General features: G+C 37.3%; 1 protein-coding gene across 1 annotated transcript in view; it reads left to right on the top strand.

Moving 5' to 3' along the window:
• LOC117139186 (nuclear hormone receptor FTZ-F1) overlaps positions 1-20,477 on the top strand; it is a 40,927-nt gene that overhangs the window by 4,223 nt on the left and 16,227 nt on the right. The gene's annotated exons all lie outside the window — the stretch shown is intronic.

The following is a 20,477-nucleotide window of genomic DNA, read 5'->3' as shown; positions in this document are numbered from 1 at the left end:
CATTCAATTTAAATTGAATCAGACCTTGATGTTTTCACTAACCTGTCATTACTGGCGGTTGCTTTTCCACTGGCTGCTCGGCCAGACGGTCGTCTTAAATCTTAGTGTGCCAAGTGCAATGCTAAGTTTAAATATGCACGGAGCACTCTCGGCGGTACAACGCCCCCCCTTCCCCTCCCTGAATTCCCTCCTCCGCTCAGTTGGCCTCGCACTTAGCTCCATGTTGGTTGTGCGGCCTGGCGTCGGATGCAGCCATAAAAATCCATTTGAAATGTCTATAAAAATGCAACTAACCTACTTTCGGGTGATGATTTTGGAAAAGCCGAAATCGAAATGCTCTTCATTAAAACTACTTTGCTGCTTTGCAAGGCCTAATTAAATGCGAATTGAAGTTTAAGCATACCATTTATTATGTAATATATGAATAATTGTTTGGTTATAAGCTTTGTAGTTGATAACATATGGTGGTTACCTTTTAATTCAGCTGAAAATTTTCAGTAGTTAGATTTAGTATAAATAAGTAAAGTTCCATATTAAATATACCAGATATTGAGCTCTATCTATTGAAGAGTATCTGTAAAATGCAAATGAAGAAAAATTCGCTCGATGCGTGAATAGCAATTAAATGGGCAAACAGAGACAGACCCCCCTGCCAAATGCCGATGATGAATGATCAAACATTACAGACATACAAATATGTAAGATTTTTTATTTTTTGTTTTTTTTTTTTTTACTCGGCACTTGGTGGCATGATATGGCTTTTCAATTTTTAAATTAACTTTATTGACATTCGGCAATGTCAGCTTGCATCTTGTGCACCCCTTTCCTTTCCAGCGTCACTCAATTCGCCCGCTTGGCCGTGGCGACCTTGGGGCGGGAAACCCCCCAAGTGCAGCTTAAATTCTCCAGCTGCTTGCGTCTCATCCTTAGAAAGAGAGGCAAAATGGAGCAAGGTCGCCGGCGGGGCATTAGAATTTGGGTCAAGCGCAAACGAATCGCTTTTGCGCTCGCTTGCGTTTTCTAATATTGGAGATTGGGCCCAAGGATGCGAGACAATAACAAAAAGCGAAATTGCATAGAAATTTGAAGGTCACTGTGTGCATCAGCCGCAGCGCAGCCGGCGTCGCAGTCGGCGCAGGCAGTCGCGTGCGCTCGCAACCTCTCTTTCGCTCTCCATTGCACACTCTCTACAGTGAGAGAAATTTTTTTGAATTATATTTACATAGTAAAGAGGAAAATTAGAATGATTTTGAAACAGTAGCATTTTGTTTTGTTTTGTAATAATATGTTTTTTAGGTTCGTAAACATCTAATTCATAATATTAACAAGGAAAACAATGTAGGATTATTTTTATAACTTTAACTATATTTTAACGCTAATTTATAGCAACCAGAAAGCATTTAAGTACTTGGAAGTTCTCTTATAAAATCGATTCCAAATATATGTATCTTAGGCTAGCGATAGATAATGAATCAGTTGCACAATAAGATTGTACTCTATCTTTTTGAATCTGATGAATTAGGTTTAATAGTTTTTCAAATTTACATTAATTGCCAAGATGGCCATTTTCTTTCGACTTTTCTTACTAAATTATTTAACAGGGAAAATTGTTAACTTGGTATGTATTTTTTCTGTGTGCTTCTGTTGTTGCGGCTGCGTTTGTCGGTGGCGCGGTTCTGCCTCAGTTGGTTTTATTTGCCGACGACGCCGCCGCCGCCGCCCGCAACGCCGGCTGACATTGACACAGATTGCGCCGCGCCGCACACCGCACCCCAACCCCCAACCACCACCCCCACCCGCACCGGCGTCGCTGGCGTGCGTCTATGCTCACCTCAAAGGATTTAAATGGGTCAAAGTCAGCTAGCAGCTTGTTGCATTTTGAAAAATGCGCAAAAAGACGCAAAAGCGGCGACAAATTGGGGCACGACATTGACTGCTGCATATAGCATATACATATGTTGTATGTGCACTGCTACTAGCGTTGCATGCGGATTTCAAGGTCCTTTGGATGGATGCGAAGGCTGTCGCCGTTCTAGCGGGCATGAGTCCCAAGGACACGCCCACCTCCCACCGGGAGTATCCTTGGGCGCTCAAGGTCGTTCTATATGCAAATAATGTCTGCCACGTCTGATTTAAGCTGCGGCTTTGTTGTGGCATGACTTTGAAGATGGATTTGGTGGAAATGGGCGAATGTTTGGCATTGGGAAGAGTTTAAAGATTTAAAAAACACACTGACCTGGTTTCACTGTGGTGATTTAAAATGCTCTTTAAGCTAAGGCTGCAATAATAAAAACACACAAAAGCTGATTAAAATTGGAAAATTTTAACTTAATTATAGCGAATTTTTTTAACTAGTAATTTAGCAGTTCAAACGTGAAATGTTACAAAAGTACATTATATATAATTAGGAATTTAAAATGTATTATTAAATTTATTGGAAACTATTGATTTGTTGTAACTTAATAAGAAAAGATCATGGCAAGCCATTCTTTGAGGTTTTTCTACATTTTTCTTTTTGTTTCTATTTGTACTCAATGATTAAGTCGAACACCAATTAATTATCGAGTTTTAAACTGTTCTGGGTAATTCCCTTTAAAATATACACGGCCTAATGGCCAATTGTCTGGTCTTTGAAATGGTATTACGTGCAATTAGTGAGCAATTAAGTGAGGCAAATCGAAAAATCCCTCACATTCTATCCTCCAACACTGGTCATTCACACTCGCGTTGAATTCTAATTCTTTCTCACGATTCGCCATTGGCAAACCAAACCGCAAATTGGTAATTGAACCCAAACTAAACTGAACTGAACCAAACTAAACACTCCGAACAATAAGGCTTAGTCAAGCGATCAGAAAACAGAAATCTTGCAAATGCATTCAAGGATGGAACATTGAAAAATATCAAGTTTAGCTTCGTTTGTGCCCTTAAGAGAACAGAAATAAAACAAAGCCCAAGCATTCGATTGTAACAATTGAGCAATAATAATGATAATGCAAGCAATTAGAACGGGCAGTCAATGGGGGAGTTTCCGAGGGGGGTGGGCACTTTGTTTTGTTTGCAAATTGTTTAACCAAGTGCATAGTAATTGGGTTATTAGTTAGCATTTCGCAGGAGTGATTTTCTTTGAATGGAACCTCTGTTTGTTTTGTTGAACTGGTAATTAGGGTTCTAGTTTTCATAGTTTATAGGATCGTTGAACCCTTCAGGGTTTTCAATTTATAAAAGGGCACTGCACATATATGTTTTCAAGTTTACTTTGATAAGTTACAAATGTATCTAAACTTCAACTGAGCAAAATAACTGAGTTGAGTAACATTAGTATTTTAATACCAAACTGATAAAATTCGGTATTTTTTTTGGTAACATTTAATTTATCTATTATACTTTGTTATGTATTATGCTTTTGGCAAAATAATAGTGGCTAAATTTAATTCAAACCTAAAAAACAATATGACTTGAATAGATTTTCGTAACTGCATAATTTCCTGGCGGGCCTAAATTCTTTTTTTATACATAAATGCATGCGGCTAATCTTGAATAATCGCTCATAAAATTATCTTCCATTGTTGGTGCAACATTTTCCTTTTTTGTTTTTTTTTTTGATGATGCAAGTGTGGCAAGTGTGTTGCGTTTTTCCTCTTGTTATTTAATGCTGTTATTGTTATTGTTGTTGTTACTGCGACGCTTTGACCATTTTATTGTTGTTAACCTTAGCTCGGAAAAAAAGGCAAATGTTATTGAGAGTGAGTCTCGCACTCTCGCAATGTCTGGGGCGTCTGGCTCCTATAGCCCGGCATGTAGTCATGCTGTTGCCACTCCCCCTTCACTGCAATACCGCCCACCACGCCCCGTGGAAAAGTGTGCTAATGGGTCGCCAGTTGACCCTGTGCCACATTCGATGTTTGCGATTCTGCCGACGCCTGCAGCGCTGCTTTGCACTAATTTTGCAATGCCAAATGGGTGGGGAATGGGTGGGATTTGTGCAGCGAGAGATGCAGTCGGTAAGAGAGAGAGAGAAGGAGAGAGAGAGTGAGTGGGAGAGGAGAGAAAACGAACAGAGAATGCGCATTGATTTTTCCTTACTGCGCTGCACAAGCTGATTCTCATCATCTCTTGCCGTCCCCCTCGCTCATCCGGCCGTGCATCTCGCTCGCACTTGCACCCTGACCTAGTTGCATTCTATTTTCTTTGCATTTATTTATTTAATTGTTATTTTTCTTCGGGGTTGCACATTTGTAATTTAATTTATGACATTTTAGTTTTTTTTACTCTACATGTGCTTTTATGGTTTTCATGTTGCAAAATATGTAGCGTAGCTTTAGAGGAAAATTACAATATTTATAAGTACAGAATTTTGGTAATTGCTTTTAATTAATATATATGTATATATAACATTTGCATTAATGTTTTCCAGCTACTTATCGAATCCCAGTTGTTAAAAGCTAATCTAATGTAATAAAAGCTAATTTAATCTATAATTGACTATTGCTACTGCTCAAAAAATATACTATTTTTTTGAATGGTAATGCATTTTTCTTAATAATTGGCATTAATAAGTGCATTCTTCATCAATACAATTGAAAAATGAATGGTTTGTCGTTCTACTTTTATGTAACCTTATTTATTTAATATTTTTAAGATAAGTTGCACCTTTTATCCAATACTTTTTTATGAGAGTTTTGTATGATTGTTTTATTGTCATCAAAGGGTAATTTAGTGCCATATTAATAGACACTGTAACCATTTTAATACTATTGCTTCTCTCTTCTCGAAATTGCGCTGTTACACTTACCACGAGCATTGATATCGGGCAAAAGTGGGCATTGCATTGCAGAGATACAGATACTGGCACAACTCGGCTCTTATCTTTGCTTATCGCGGCGTATACGTAATGTCGTCGTTTTGTGTTACGTATACGTCATGTGTCAGCGCGAATGATAGGTTATCAATTAATAATTATGTGGCGAAAAGGTAGAGAATACACTTAACCTGAATTTAATTCGTAGCATTGATAGATTCGAAATGGGATTGTTTGTAGAACTATCGTAGCGGTTAATTGATCAAACAAATTGATCATGATTTGGGAAAATAACGTTTTCTTGAAGATCTAAAAAGGTGAACGAAACGGTTTGTTCATTATGGGAAAAACGAAATTAAAATGGGGTAAATTGATTTTTCAATGAAATAAAATGTATAGAGCTTTAAAGCCAGTTTATTTGTTTGTAACGAAAATAAGCAACATATGCAATGAAATATTTGTAATACAACCAACTTTCTGGTTTCTGGTATTAAAATGTAATATTCCGCTTTAAGAAAAGTAATTTAAATATTTTTATATAAGGAATTTTTTTAAGATTTATTTATTTATTTAGAAGCGATGAATCCATACAATGCAGTAACATTTATCTGTTAATATAAGGGATTGATCAAAATCAATATACAGTAGGCAGTTACTACTTATTCTTTAGAGTGAGTTCTTGTCTCTTTTCCGTCTTTCTCTTCTCTTGCATCCTTATCCATTTCCTCTCACCGACCCCACACGTAGCGCATTCAGAAATCGTCTGAGCTGAACGGTTTTTTTTTAATCTTCCAGTCACAACTACACGCGCAATAGTTTATTCTTGAAAAAAAAATGTTAAAATTTGCTCTGCAGGCGGCAGTCTCGCAACACACAATCGCACTCCTCCGCACACACACAAACACACACTCGCACATGGGCGTAGATAAAGAACCCGCATACTAGGGCAAATTGTGGAGCTTTTGCCGGTCGACCGGAGCTTTTGCAGTTTGCACATGTGTGTGTGCATTCTGGCTGTACGTATGTGTGTGTGTGTGCATAGTTGAGTGGCTGGCGCCAACTGCAAAAAAAAAGCGACCAAACAAACGGGAACCTAAACGATCCTCTAAAACAAGAGGCAGATGAAAAGATACAGATTTCGAATCAGAAACAGATACACAAAATATAAAAAAATACCCACGCGCCATAAAAAATGTGGCAAAGCTTTTCGCCAGCAGCATGCAGGGCAATGCAAACTAAACAAAAAGCAAAATAGAACTCATGTGAGCTTTCCGCCATAAAGCTCACACGAGGAAAAGAGGAAAAATACGAAATTCGAAAAGAAAAAATAAAATAAAATAAAGTAAACAGCAGAAGCGGCAAAAGAAACACAAGCAGAGAGAATCAGCAACTGCGAAACGAGAACAACCGCTTGCAGTTTAGGTAAATGGCACACCAAACGCACTTTTTACAGATAAGCTCTCGCCGCAATTTGCTCTTATCACTGCCACCTTATCGCTGTTGTCACATTTCCATTCCATTTTTATTTTATTTAACTCAAAATACATTTTGCTCGCCGATTGCACTTTCTGTTTACACTTCCTTTCTTCTTGTTTTCGCTTACATATACTTTTATTTGCATATTTATTTACGTACTTTTCGCTCGCGTTGCTTTGCAAAAATGTTGCGGCAGGTCTTGGCTGATTTTTGCTTACTTCGGCCCTTTTTTTTTTATTGTTTTCACCGAAAGACGCAATGAAGTTATTTATGCAGTAATTCTGATTATTTATGCTTCTCCTGTAGTTGTAAAAATGCTTTTTAATGCTGAAATTGCTATGGGAAGGCATATTACTGAAGAGTTTGTCTTCGGCCTGGAAACCCTACACATTTGCTCCATTGTTGTTATTTTTCTTTTAAAATATAGTAGTGGGTCAATAAAAGGACTGGGCACACTTCCAAAATTTAAAATAACAATCAAATCAAAGTATTAATGAATGGATTTACAGATTTTAATGCTTGTCAAATCTATAAATCCATTCATTATTACTTTACTCAAAAATAAAAGTTATTAAATCAAGTTTATACGAATAAGTATGCAAAGTATGTTATAAAATTCTTTTCGTTTGTGCAATTCAATGCTTTTTTTGACCTTAGATTGACCTATCGTCTCATTTTTAAATTTATGTTAACTTCAAAGTGTATAATTTGTTAATGAGCTTATTTTCACAACCTCTTCCCCAATTAATACTTATCACCACCAAATATGTTTCAAAAATGGGTGAACACGTGAGAAGAAAACTACAATCAGGCAGCAAGGCCATAAACATGAAACATGTTTAGTCGCACTACCCGAATAAATGTCATAATCAAACCCCGGGACCTTTAAACCAATATAAAAATAAAATTGTTACAGCAAATAATGAAATAATTTACACCTCTGCCATATGTCGCTATGATGTAACCACATTTCTTATGCTAGTTGTTGTTGCTGTTCGTGTTGTCACTCTTCTCATATTTAAATAAACAAGAAATATTTTTTGGTAATGGGAGGTAGTGTGTAGTGTAGTGACGAAGTGTGTGCGGAAGGGAGGGAGGGGGTGCGTTTCGGCTTTATTTATTTTTATAATTTGCTTACAATTCGTGTTCGGCTTATCGGCTCATACGAAGAAAAACACGAAGAGGGAACGAGGCAAAGACGGAGCTTTCGGTTCGAATGGCGGCCATAGTTGATGTTGATATAGCTTTTGATAGCCACTTTTTGACCCACTTTGACTATTTGCATGGCCTACTGCACTTGGCCAAGTTTTTGTCTCGCTCCTGCGCACACACGACCGAAAATGTGACCGTTGGCCAGAGCGAGATGGCGAGCGTATTTAGATTTGGACAAAAAATGGTGATACGAGCGATTATAGTGACGCTCAAATAAATAGTGGCATTTAATTAAACAGGAATAAACGAAATAGGAATTAAAAAACAAAAATTTAATACCAAATTTTAAATAATGTATAATATTTAATTAAATTAAAATAATTTGAAGATAGTAACTAGTTTAGAAGTTTTTATTTGGGATTTGCTTGTAGTATTTAATGTCTATTAAAATGAAATCCAAAATTACTTTTACGCATTTTGCATATCGTATGCCTCTGTAAGTTTGTCGCAATAATTAGTTGGGAAATTTAGATCATGGCAGCCACATAACATTGTAAAAATAATTGCAGCTAGGCAAACAGAAAACTGTGAAAAACACAACATAAAACAGACATTGAAACTGTTTTTCGAGCTCCTGCCCCCCTCTTCCAGCCCTCTTCTAAATTTTGTATATTATTATTTGAGTACTATTTCTCTGTATCTCGTGTTGTTGCTTTTCACGTGAACTTACATAATCTTTCGGCCTATCTGTGCGCGTGTATATGAGTTTTTATTGTCTTCACATCGCACACACTAACAACTTAAAAATTGCGTAGTTTTTATTTTTTATTTTGCTTCTGGTGCGTTTGATTTCGAAATCGATTTATACATATTTTGTACAAATATTTTTCCTCGTGATTTTGCCACTTTTAAGTTGACTGTTGCGAAATGGGATTAAATAAATGGGTGGAAATTATAGGAAATTGTTGATGTCATACACAAATATGTTTTTTTATAAAATCTATATAATTCATTATTATCTTATTATTAAATAAATAAATAATTTGAAAGGTCGAACAAGTGATTAAGGCATATTAAAGTACCATCAAGGTCCAAAATGCATAAGTTGGTAAAAATTCTTGCATTATTTGCAAGCCAATCCGTCAGTTGCAAAATCCTTCGCTTGGCAAACAAATTAATTAGTTTTGACACCGTTTAACTTTAACCCAGCTGTTGACACCATCGCATTGTCATTCGTCATTCCACTCCATTGTCAACTTGCATATTGTTTGTCCTTCACTTGAATTAACATTGCAATGCACAAGCCACGAAAATAATAAAGAAACATTTCAACGGCTGTTGGTTTTATGACTTGCTTATTAAGTAAAGGTTTTATATGAAACGATCGCAAGAGAAGAAAAGAAAATCCAACAAATGAAAAATTATCTACAGCCAGCTACATTTGTACATTTCGGCTTAAGAAGAGACTCACAAAGTGTTTTAGTGGCTTTAATTTTAGTTGGTGTTGCATCAATGCTCGATCTCAAAGGACACATTTCGGTGCAGTTGTGCATTCTTATTTGGTTTTGGGTGGCAAATCCGAACCCCGTCCCCGCCCCCTTTGAAACTGGGTCAATGCAATTTGGGTCACCTAGATTTGATTACCAAACCAACCAAGAGTCGTCGCCGTCATCGGTTCAAGCCGAGTGCTCTCTCTCTCTACCTCTCTACCCCTCTCGCTCACTCGCCTCTATCTTTCTCTCTCTATCTGAACCATATATATGTATATACCATACATATATATATGGAAGGAAGTATGTACAATCTAGTACATGGCTACAGCTGCGTGTGACTGATGGCTGGTGAAATGGGTTCTCAGTGGGTGGTGCATAGGGGTACATATGTTTCTATATCCCTAGGAGGAAATCGTAGAGAAAGTACTACCAGGGATTTAACTAAACGAGATATAGGACTACTAATGAATAAGCACAGAATGGGATAAAAGGATAAAATGCCAATCAAATAGTTGCAGAATAAAAGTATGGAAAGAATCAGAATCGAACTTATAAGGATATTTTTTTAAAGGATTTTGTGAGTGAGTAAGGATTAAAAAACCTACTGAACTAGCGTTTATTTACCGTTATGTACCAGGATCTCTATGAAATTCCTAAAAAATACGAACATTTGAAAGCCTTTTAAATATTTATGGCTAAAATAATATTATCACTAATTAATAATAATTTAATCAGAACAAATGGCGTAACTGAACCTATCAAAAACTTATAGCTGATTGATGAAACCCTTGAAAACCCCCTCGAAAATGGGTCACACACACAGTACATTTCGTATTCAGATCCATGCCAAATTCAACCATATGGCGTTGGAAACAATGGGACTTTCCCTGACAAAAAAAAAAAAACGAAACCGAAGTAAAAACTTAACGTAAATTGATGAAATTGATTGGAAAAACGTAGTCGGTCGACAGCAACAACGAATTTTAACCAAAATGTATTTCAAAACACAAAGCAAACCAAAAACCCGAAAAAAAACGAAAGTGCGTGCGATGAATGAGCAAAATTGCGCAAACGATCGTGAATGCTTCACACTGTTCATTGTTTCTGTTTTTGTTTTTTTGGGTATACTCTTCATGTGGGTATTTAACTTTAGGTAACACTGATTAAATATTTTAAAATGTGTGCGAGCTTAGTACACATCTTTGCTCACAAAAACTAATCATACTGGAAACGTTTTTATTGTAAAATAGTATATAAGATATTACGAACATTTAAAGTGTAATATGATATAATATCGATTATTAATGCACATACGCTGAAAGTCGACATCTAAACATAAAAAAAAACCAATCATCTACCTTTAATTTAAAAAACACTAGGGTAATTAATGTCTCGGCCTTTTAAGCATTTATTTTTGTAGTTTTTGTCTGTGCTCGCCCTTTACGCATTGGAAAAAGCTGCCAAAAATATCAACAGAAGCCTGAGAAAGAGACGGGAACAATAGGAGTGTGAGAGAGAGGAAGTGAGTGGGGAGTCTGAAAGCAAAATACAATGTGCGTGAGCTTTTTTTTTGGTTTCGTTTTTGTGGCGTTTTCAGCGTTTTTTGTTGGGTTAGGTTCAATACTGAATAGTTTTCGTCTTTTTTTCGGGTGGATACAGTGGGTTGAATAAGGGGTTGTGTGAGGGGGGATTGGTGGAAGCTTCGGTGCGTGTGAGGCGGGAAATGTTATTGCGTATGCTTTTTTTTTATGAGGCGTTTTTTGTTTTTGTGGGGAATCTCTCGTTTGTGGTTTTGGTTTTTCGGGTTTTTATTTTTGCGTTTATAAAAAGCTCTCTTCGCTCTTTACTCACGCACACATCCGTGTCTCCGTCCATTTTCATTTTCATTATTTCTGCTTTATTTTTTGTTTCTGTGTCGATTGCGTTGTTGAATATTTCCACTTTGTTTATATAATATTAATCAAAATGAAAAAAAAATGAAGCACTAAGAAAAAATATACATTCGTGCGACTGCGAGTGTGTGAGTTTATACGTAAAAAGCTTCAACGTTTTCAGAAAAAGTAGGTTAGTGGGTCACCATATCTAACAACGAGGCAGCGCTGCTGCGACGTCAGCGGCGACGTCGACTTTTTTGACAGCCGCCAGACGAAGCGAATTTTATTTCATATATTTCCAAGTTTCTTCAGACGATTTTCCTCGTCTTTTTGAATTTTATTTTATTTTTTTTCTGCTGCTGCTTTATTTTGCTTGGCCAAAAACGTGTCTCTGCTCCTTTTCCAAACACCATTAGAAATAGTTTTGGCATTTTAATCACCGCAGTTTTGCCGCTGGTGTTTTGGCATTTTGGGAATTTTAAGTAAATATTTATTTGTTTTCTATTTGGATTGGCGAGATGAAACGAATTTTACTGTTCTGGAATCCGAAAATATTATGGGAAATGGCTGTTCACATTTACAATTTTATGTAAAAGCCGCCGTCGATTTTTATGGTGTGGTTAAACATTCATAAAAACTATAAACATAGATTTTTCATAACTGAGCAGATGTAATGTACTTCCCACCATAAAAAAACTACCGTTTTTTACAGGCATTTTGAAAAAATGTATAATTCTTAAGTCACATTTTCAGTTGTATTTTACATTCAGTAAAATAATATAATTATATCGATTAACAAATTTTTAGTGAAGTACCCGAAATTTGCCTCACAAATGTTTGTAATTTTAAAAGTAAAGTAGCTGCTCATAGACTATTATGAATCGTTGATAAATGTGCACTTTTTTAGTATTCAAATTGGCATTTTTGCGATTCATAAATCTGTTTTCGGCTTGCTCAGCATTGGAATCTCAACGATTTTGGTGTGCCAAAAACCCAAAAACCGCAGAGAAACAGCAACAAAGTTTATGAAAACCGCAGCAATAAAGAAAAAGCGAATCAGAGACGCACACACACACACGCACACACACCGCGCTATTCAAATGTGAATTAAAATCGCAAAAATTGTTGGCTTGTTTAATTATTGTTGCCCAAGGCTCAAGGTGGCTGCAGTCCAAATTCAACAACAATAATCAGGGAAAAAACAAAACTCATGTCTGCCTAATTGGGCAGATTTTCCTTTTTGCCGCTGTCAAACAATTAACATAAAACGTACATATAAATAATGTACATGCCATTTATAAGCATTTTTAATAAATAAAAAGCCATCTTGAGTAAGCAGTGTCAAAAAAGGCATAAATAAAATAAAGACAAATGTTTGATACAAAGATAAAAGACGACGCCTCTACATAGCCCATCATGTTTAGTTTTTTTGTAACAAGTTTTTTATTTATTCGCTTTTCTTATTATACCCTCTACTCGTAGCGTAAAAGGGTATATTAGTTTCGTTGAAAGAAAGAAAGTATTGAAATTATAGGAAAGTATTGAATGGCCGCCCGTATGAAAAATGGAAAAATTCACATTTTACTAGCTGTAAAATGGGTATCTGGTAGTCGAGGAACTCGACTTCTCTGCTTCTCTCTGCGTATTGATTGATTTTTGAGTTATAATAAGCGGGTTGGTTGGAATGACCATAAATAACTATGTACATATGTATGTATGTATGCCATATATTTGCATATTTAAATATTTCGAAAAGTTTCTATATAAAATCTTAGGCACTTATTAGTTTTTGGATACTCTGTATATTCTGATATAAATAAAAAAAAAATAAAAATATACAAGTTCCAACGATTAAGTTATATATTTTGTTGTACAAATTATGCATTTCACTCAATATTCGCAAGCTGTTTCTAGTTTTTAAAACCCCATTTTTTTAAATTTTAGAACTACTCAACTTAATTAGTGCACGAGACTAGCGAGTTTCTGCCGCAAAAATGCATGTCTAAAATGGTATTTTTTTTCATTTAGTCGACTTTCTTTTGGGTGACCCAAATTGCGAACTACCAACGAGTCCTGTTCCACAGCAGCCACGCCCCCCCTGTCCTTTTACGTCTCACCCCCCAGTGGGCGCTCCCGGCAAGCGAACCTACCTACCGCTCCTTTCACTTGCAGGCGAATGCAACTTATTTGTTTCTACGCATCGGGCGGAGGCTTGAAGGACCAAAAGCTAGTCCACCCCAACCCACTGAAAGAGCGTCTACACGCTAGCACACCCTCGCTTTGGGGCCACAGACCCCCGCCAGCAGCAACACACCCCCTCACCACCCCGCGTAAAAAACGCGCATTGCATTTTAAGCAGAAAAAACACCCGACGCCAAGCAGCCCCCTCGCCGAAAACCCCCCTTTTTTGCCGCCTGCAATTGTTTTTGTGGCCTCGTGACCCAGTTTCGAGCTTCGTCAACTGCAACGCCGGCAGAGGGGCAGGGGGCAGGGGCGTCGGCAGAGGGGGCGAACGTTTTAAATGAATTGCAGTCGCGCTGTGTGTGTTTCTTTTTCTGTTATTGTATATTTTTCTTTTTGCACAAAAAGACGACGACGAAGAAGAAGAACCCAATCGGTACCATAAAATCGAGCAAATCAACAACAGACGACATATAAATGCAATATTTACAACGATTTTTCCGTTCAGCTTGTTGCAATTGAAATTCCAGGCGGGGATTAGTCAGCTATTAGCACGTGGTCATCCGGCCAACTGAGACATGAATAAAATAAGGGGCATTCCATGGAACAGCGAAACGGAAAGCGGAGAGGAGTCATCCTAAAAAGGGAAAGTAAAATGGTGTTGGGAAAGTGAAAAGGATTCGTAAAACCATTTAGTAATGTGTTAAAGTTGGCTGAAAATATTATTTTTTATCATATATAACATATTTTAAGTATATACATATATATAAGAGTTAATTAAGTTCTTTAGGAAAAATCGCGTATACGACCAGTGGTCGCGTTTTACTTTGATTTCAGTTTTTGACCTATTGAAAATGAAACTTTTTTGAAACACTGGATCATTTTATTAATTTAACAATATAATAAATAATAATAATAATAATACGCTAATTTTATTTTGAATATCTTATTAAAATAATGTACCATAAATATGTGTTTAGCAACATCATAATAAAACGAATGATCTCAGAATGATGATGATTCAAAATCGCATATTAATAATAAATTCCAGTTTAACCCAATTCCAAAAGCACAAAAAATTCTTTCCATATTAACCCAACAAAGTGATTGATTAGTATAAATAAATAACTGAGCAAAGCATGGCAATCAAAAGCCTCATTGAGCCACACCTGTTCCAGCGGCACCTTTCGATTGGTGATGATATTCCACATGACAGACAAGATAGACCGGCGGGCAGCGGACTGCGAAGTCGGCGTCGCCGTCGCCGATCTACAGAAAAAAAAAAAAAGAAGCAACACTCAGCTGACCTCATTACAAATGTGCTATAACAAATATAATAATGGCTAATGAAATTAACAACGCAAAATAGTAGAGGCAAATTAAATATTAAATATTGTATAATTTATACGCGTTAATTTATTAAGTTTTCGCCAAAAGGTTTGAACAGGTTGCGTGAAAAAGAGTGAAATAGTGTTGGAAAGGAGGTAGGGGAGGGTATACGGGTGGTATGCGTAATTTATTGCGCATTGAAAAAGTGCACTTTGACTAAATGTTGGGTATTACGAGTTTTCTAAAGCACACTGAAAATAAATAGCAATCAGGACTTGTTTAAAAATGTTTTTTTTTTCTTTTTTAATAATATTAATATATATGTAAACTTTTTGGATGGTAAATCCTCTGCCTGTTGTAAATTTATACGTTTCTATTGCTCATTAGAAAGATGGAGAAAAATTCGTATTTTACTGCTAATGAGTATAATCTTAAAATGTATCTAAGTTATGTTCTTATTTTTAGTTAAATTAACTAAAAAGAACACTAGATAATAAACTTCATATCTTAAGAACTTAATTATGTTCAAGAAGCGCTTTGCCTTTCAAATCGATTTTTTTGTAAGGTATACCTTCTTTTTCTTAGTGTACACGGACACATTTATATATAGAAATACACTATTATACAAATCTACATTAAGCTGACCTCCTCCTCGAGCGGCTCGCTGCGACGGCGACGCTGGCAGAGGCCGTGGCAGAGGCGCTGGCAGCGGCGGAGGCAGCGGCGAATTGCGGTCGAAACCGTCCCTGGGCGAATCTGTATCTGTATCTGTGTGAGAGTGTGCTTTGCATCTGTGCGCCGCGTGTGTGCTTGTGTGTGCGGCATATGAAAAGTGTGTCAAGGTTTTTTGAATAATATTTTGTGCAGCGTTAACGCGACGTCAGCAGAGAAAACGTTTGCTGTTGTTGTTGCCTCTTTTTCCCTTATTGTTGCTGCTCTCGATTGTTGTTGTTGCTATTGTTGCTGGCATTTTGTTGTAATCGCCGTTGTTGCCATGTTTGCTCTTTTCATTGTGCCACTCCCCCTCCCCCACCCCTTTCTCCACCCATCGCCCACCCAACCCCCTTTGTGTTTGCTCATTTCACACTGTCATCGTTTCTTCTTCTCGCATTTTATTTGTACTTAATTTTGCTTTGTGGACAACACATTACTTGCGCTATTATTTATTGTTTACTTTTTAATACTGACTTCTTTATATTCAGTTTAATTGAGATTCGCGCCTTTAATTGGGTTTATTCGTCAATCAACCGCATTTCTTTCGCTCTTTATCTTTTGTATTTGGGCAGCGTCCGATAAGAAAAGCGAAATGGAGACGATTGTAATGGTGTAATCGGAATGTGGGTGGCGCGAGATTTATTTCCGTGGGCTTTTCACTTGCCGTGGGGTAGGCTTAATCCGGCGTAAAGTTGCTGGAGAGTTGGCATAACCCACATGGGAGTGTGTTGCCAAACCTTTGCCTCTAACTCGACCAATTAGCGTTCTTTTTTTTATTGGGAAAGACGAAACGAAGAAAACCGAACAGAAAACGCAAACAGTTGTTTGCCTAAGTCGGTTATTTATGGCCACATACTTTTACCGCCTGGCAACTGTGATTCAAATGCAGGTAAAAGTAGAAATTGTTAGGTTGGAAGGTATAATTTCAATCCAAAGCTTTATATATAACAAGCCTCGTTTAGTTAAGATGTTTAAAATGCTTCTGTCTCACTCCGCAATTAGCAATAAGCTTTTGCAATATGGGTCTGAAAGCAATTGAATCTATTGTGAGGAGTGTTCACTGTACCAAGCCCACACTCACGCACATGCTTACGTATAGGCCCGATTTCCGCTCTTTTGAGATCCCAACACACGCCCCACAAAATTTCCCATTGACCCATTAACATGGAAACCAGCCACAGAAAGCGAAACACACGAAGCACACAAGAAACAGACCCCCACATAAATACATAAAACATACATACATACATCCATACGTATGCGTGTACAATAAAAATAGAGTTTGGAACCTATCCTAAGGTATTTGTTGTTATTTTATGTTTCAACAACAACAACCTACACCAACATGGCAACAGTTTTCCATTACAGCACGCAGAGAGTTGAGGAGTGAAAGAGAGAGTGCAAGAGCATACAGGCAACCCCCAGCCGCAGGCATCTCGCTCTAGCTCATGGAAAAGGAGGCGTTGTTTGGGAGGGGGGTAGTGGTGCTGTAGTAGGCCTGAAACGAAAACGAAATCGAAATTAATCTCTCTAACATAGACCTGAATCTGTACAACAAAAAAGTAGGTCAACTGCGGCAGCGGCGTCGCCATACACACACACACACCCGCGCGCATACACAAAAACACACACAGCAACACACTTTCACTTATTACATTATTCAGGCCCCAAAAGCCGAGAGAGCGAGAGCGGCCGCTTGTGGGCGAAACTTGTTCGTGCTGCCGCAGTTGCCGTCGGCTGCGCTGCCGTCGTCGCAGTCGATTATTTCATATTGAAAGCAAAAGTGATCTGTGAGAGAGAGCGTGTCAGAGAGAGCCTCTCCCAGCGCCACTTAACCCCCCAGCGCCCCTCTTCGTAGCCGGCTTGTCAATTAAGCATTGGGGAAAAATGTTACAAGGTTTCGTTTCAGGTTAAGACGAGTTTTTTGTTTCTCTCTTTTCGGTTTTTTTTTTAATCTTTTTTTTTTCAATTTTTGTATGAACAAATTTTGTGTTTTCTAAATTTAGCTCCAGTGTGTGTCGGTGTGTGTGTTGGTGGTTTTGTTTTGCTTGCGATGACGACAACGCAAAGAAGGCAAGAAGAAGATGGCATAAGATAGGTGGTTGGTAAGGGGGCAGAAGAGGTGCCGCGCGGAGCGACGTTGCTTTTTCGACTCGTTTTTCTTTCTTTTTTCTCATTCCCCCCGGTGCGTCGACGAAATAAAATAAGTGACCTGCCTCATTTGAAATTTGTTTGCGGGCGGCTGGCAGCGTTTTTCCTTCTTTTTTTTTTACACATACATACATACAAACATACGTCTTGCGATGCAATTGAAAAGGTTGGAGGTTGCGTCTGCGGTGGGGTTAAAAGGGGGAGGGGGTGGGGACCTGCGCGGTTGTCGACTAACGATCGCGGATGGCAAAATGTCTGGGAATGTGCGTTTAATTGAGGGCTTGCTTTCCTATGTGGAATTAAAAAAAATATATTAAAAAATCAATCGATCTTGTTTAACTTCTAGAAATTGTTGCAATTAATTTAAATATTTAAATAATGCATCAGTCATAAAGTTTTGTTGTAAAGTTATTATCGACACCATTTATTTACTTTTACGATCTTTTTTTCTTTAATAAACTAAATTTCCCAGTTTATGTTTATGATACTGATTTCTTAAATCATTATAGAGTGTAGAATGTTTTATAGCTATAGTTGGTTGTATAAGTGTGTGAATTTAGTTAACATATTTAAACAGATACAAATTTCTGGCCATTGACATAAAAGTGAAATAAGCGTACATATAATTTGAAAAGGTATTTCAACTTGCCACCAAATAATTCGTACTTGCCACATAATTCCCCCCATAATGCTTAGTGCCACACAATCCAAAAGTGACACAGCGCTAAATAATGGTCAGTGGCATACAAATAGCCACAGATACGGCAGAAATAACAAATGTTTCCAGAAAATCAACACACAAATCTCGAACTCCGTACCCCAGAGTCGCCGAAAAAACTGAAAACATTTGGCAATCGTCACATAAATTAAAATGTCCAGCCCCGAATCCCACCGTTTGTTTTCCTCAAATTGTTCAGAATTAAGCTATGAAAATTAACTGCATATTGCGTAAAAACAAAACCCGCACACAACAGGAAAAAAAAAAAAAAAAAAAATAAAGAAAACCTTCGACGGCTGACAAAATGACCAGCAAACCTCAATCCGAATCGGATTCCAAATCTGATTCAGTGACCAAAATAAAAACAACAACAATTGTTGAAAATTTTGGTGACTATTTGTATACAGTGCACGTTCCAAGTAAATTTTATACGTTTAATGTTTTATTATGAAATTAAACGAAGGCAGTTCGCCGTCAGTCGGTCAATCCCTCAGTCATGCCATTCCGTCAGTCAATCGTCAGTCAGTCAGTCAGTCGGTGTCCAGTCATCGCAAGAAAATACAAAAAATATCCAAAGGCCAAAAAAAACCCAAAATAACAAAACAGAATACAGTTAAAACAGTTGAAAAATTTGCCGTGCTTTTTTCCACCACACGACATTAACATTTGTGCCACCAGCGCAGGCGACAAAACGCCGGCGATTGGGGAGCTTTGGTTGGGGGCTGGCTTAATGTTTTGTCTTCTTATGTTTTGGCAGTCAAGCGCGAGCTTGCGCACATTTTTCGGCCAGTTTAATGTGCTGCCAAAATGCCCACAAAAGTGTCGCGTTTGATTTGGAAATGTCAAGCTAAAACTCAAGAAAGTGCGAGCAAAAAATATAATAAATACTTCAATCTATAAGTTTTTTTTATCTAAAAAAAAAAGGGTCGAAATTCTAAAAATAATCTATAAAGTTGCATATTCTCTTTCAAAATTGGAATAATATCTAATTCGGCACTAGTTACAGTTTCCAAGCTTCTTAACTTTTGAATTCACCCATGCAGCACTTGACATTTTGGCCGCCTGTGTCCACTGTACAGTGAGGCATTTTGAGACTGAAACTCCGTCAGCCAGCGATTGACAAACAACTGTCGAAAAAGTCATTGCGCATGCGCACAAGTCAAAAAGGCAAACGTTAACGCAAACGAAACAAAACGAGAACCAAAAGAGTTAACCGATCTTTTTTTGGTGCATAAATATGTACGTATGTATGTATAGACATGCACATACATATAGACGGACATATTTGGGCAACGGTTACACGGAGCCATTTAAATGGAGTAGCGAAGTGGAAGCTGATGCTGATGCCGATGCAAAAGTAGGTCTCCTCTCGCACACTCAGACACTCGGATATTCGGAGACTCGGATACTCGTATCTCTCGCTCGCTATCAGCCAAAAACCCAACCGAAACCCAAACCTGTTTGGCTGGCGCTGCCTGGAATGAATCAAACGGGACCGAGAGTGAGAGTGAAGCAGGGCCTACAGCGGTGGTTCGACAAATAGTGGCTATTTAAAATATAACTTTTAAATGCAATAATTTCGAAATAGTTGTAATATTAATATTGTTTAAAGTTTTTCTTTTTGAAAAATATTACTAATTTGTTCTTAAAACATTTTAAAAATAGTTTTATAGTGCTATAAATACTATCCAGATGATAAGTATTGTCTTATCCTTAAATCATTTTGCGTGGCAAAACTGAACATATTTTATTACTTTTACTCTCTTAAGGATATGCTTTCAAAAACTTGGTTAGTGAAAAGCTTTGCCTACTTTCTAGGGACCGACCGAGTTGCATTTCAAGGACTCCAAATTAAATTTTGTTTAAGCAAACTAAGTCTTACCTAATTTTTACGGCAAAATTTTCATCAGCAACATGCTCAGTTTTATTATTATAATTATACTTTTATGTGAACTTTAATATTTGACGAAATCATTCGTTCATTGGCACATGTACTACCTATTTTTCCGAATTAAATATATTTTTTTTATTAAAAATAAATTTAACAAATTTTTTTTTAGGAAAATAAAAGGATTGAGAAATTTGAATACACCGTTGCTATTTGACCAACCTCAATTGTGAGTGAGTTGTGCCTTTGGGATTCGTGTGTGTGTGCATTTTGTCATTACCTGCTGTCCATATGATCAGAGATCCAAAGACTTGTTGGCTACGGTCACGAACATTTTTTCTTTTATTTTGGGGGGAAGGAAATGAAAAGTTGCCTTAGTCTTTTGTTTTCCGTTTCTGTACTTTTTCTTGGGTAAACTTTTGAGTGCGTTTGGTTATTTCGTAAGATCACCATACACACATATAGCATATCGGAGTTGTTTTAGTGGAGCAATGGAACGATGGTGAGGTAAGAGGAGGGGGAGGAAGAGGAAGCGGGAGAAGACAGAGCCGCGTCTCAGTCTCAAAGTTGCGTCTTCTTTCATCTTTGGTAATTGAGCGTTGAAATGTTGTAATCCCCCCAACCTACATGAAGGTGGCAAACGTGTTTCAGTTTTTTTCGTTTCAACTCTTTTTCATTTTTTATGCAAACAGAAAAGTTG

This window comes from Drosophila mauritiana, chromosome 3L (assembly GCF_004382145.1).
Source record: "Drosophila mauritiana strain mau12 chromosome 3L, ASM438214v1, whole genome shotgun sequence".
Taxonomy (NCBI): Eukaryota; Metazoa; Arthropoda; class Insecta; order Diptera; family Drosophilidae; genus Drosophila; species Drosophila mauritiana.
The sequence above is the reverse complement of the archived record's forward strand: the minus strand, read 5'-3'. Positions and strand labels throughout refer to the sequence as shown.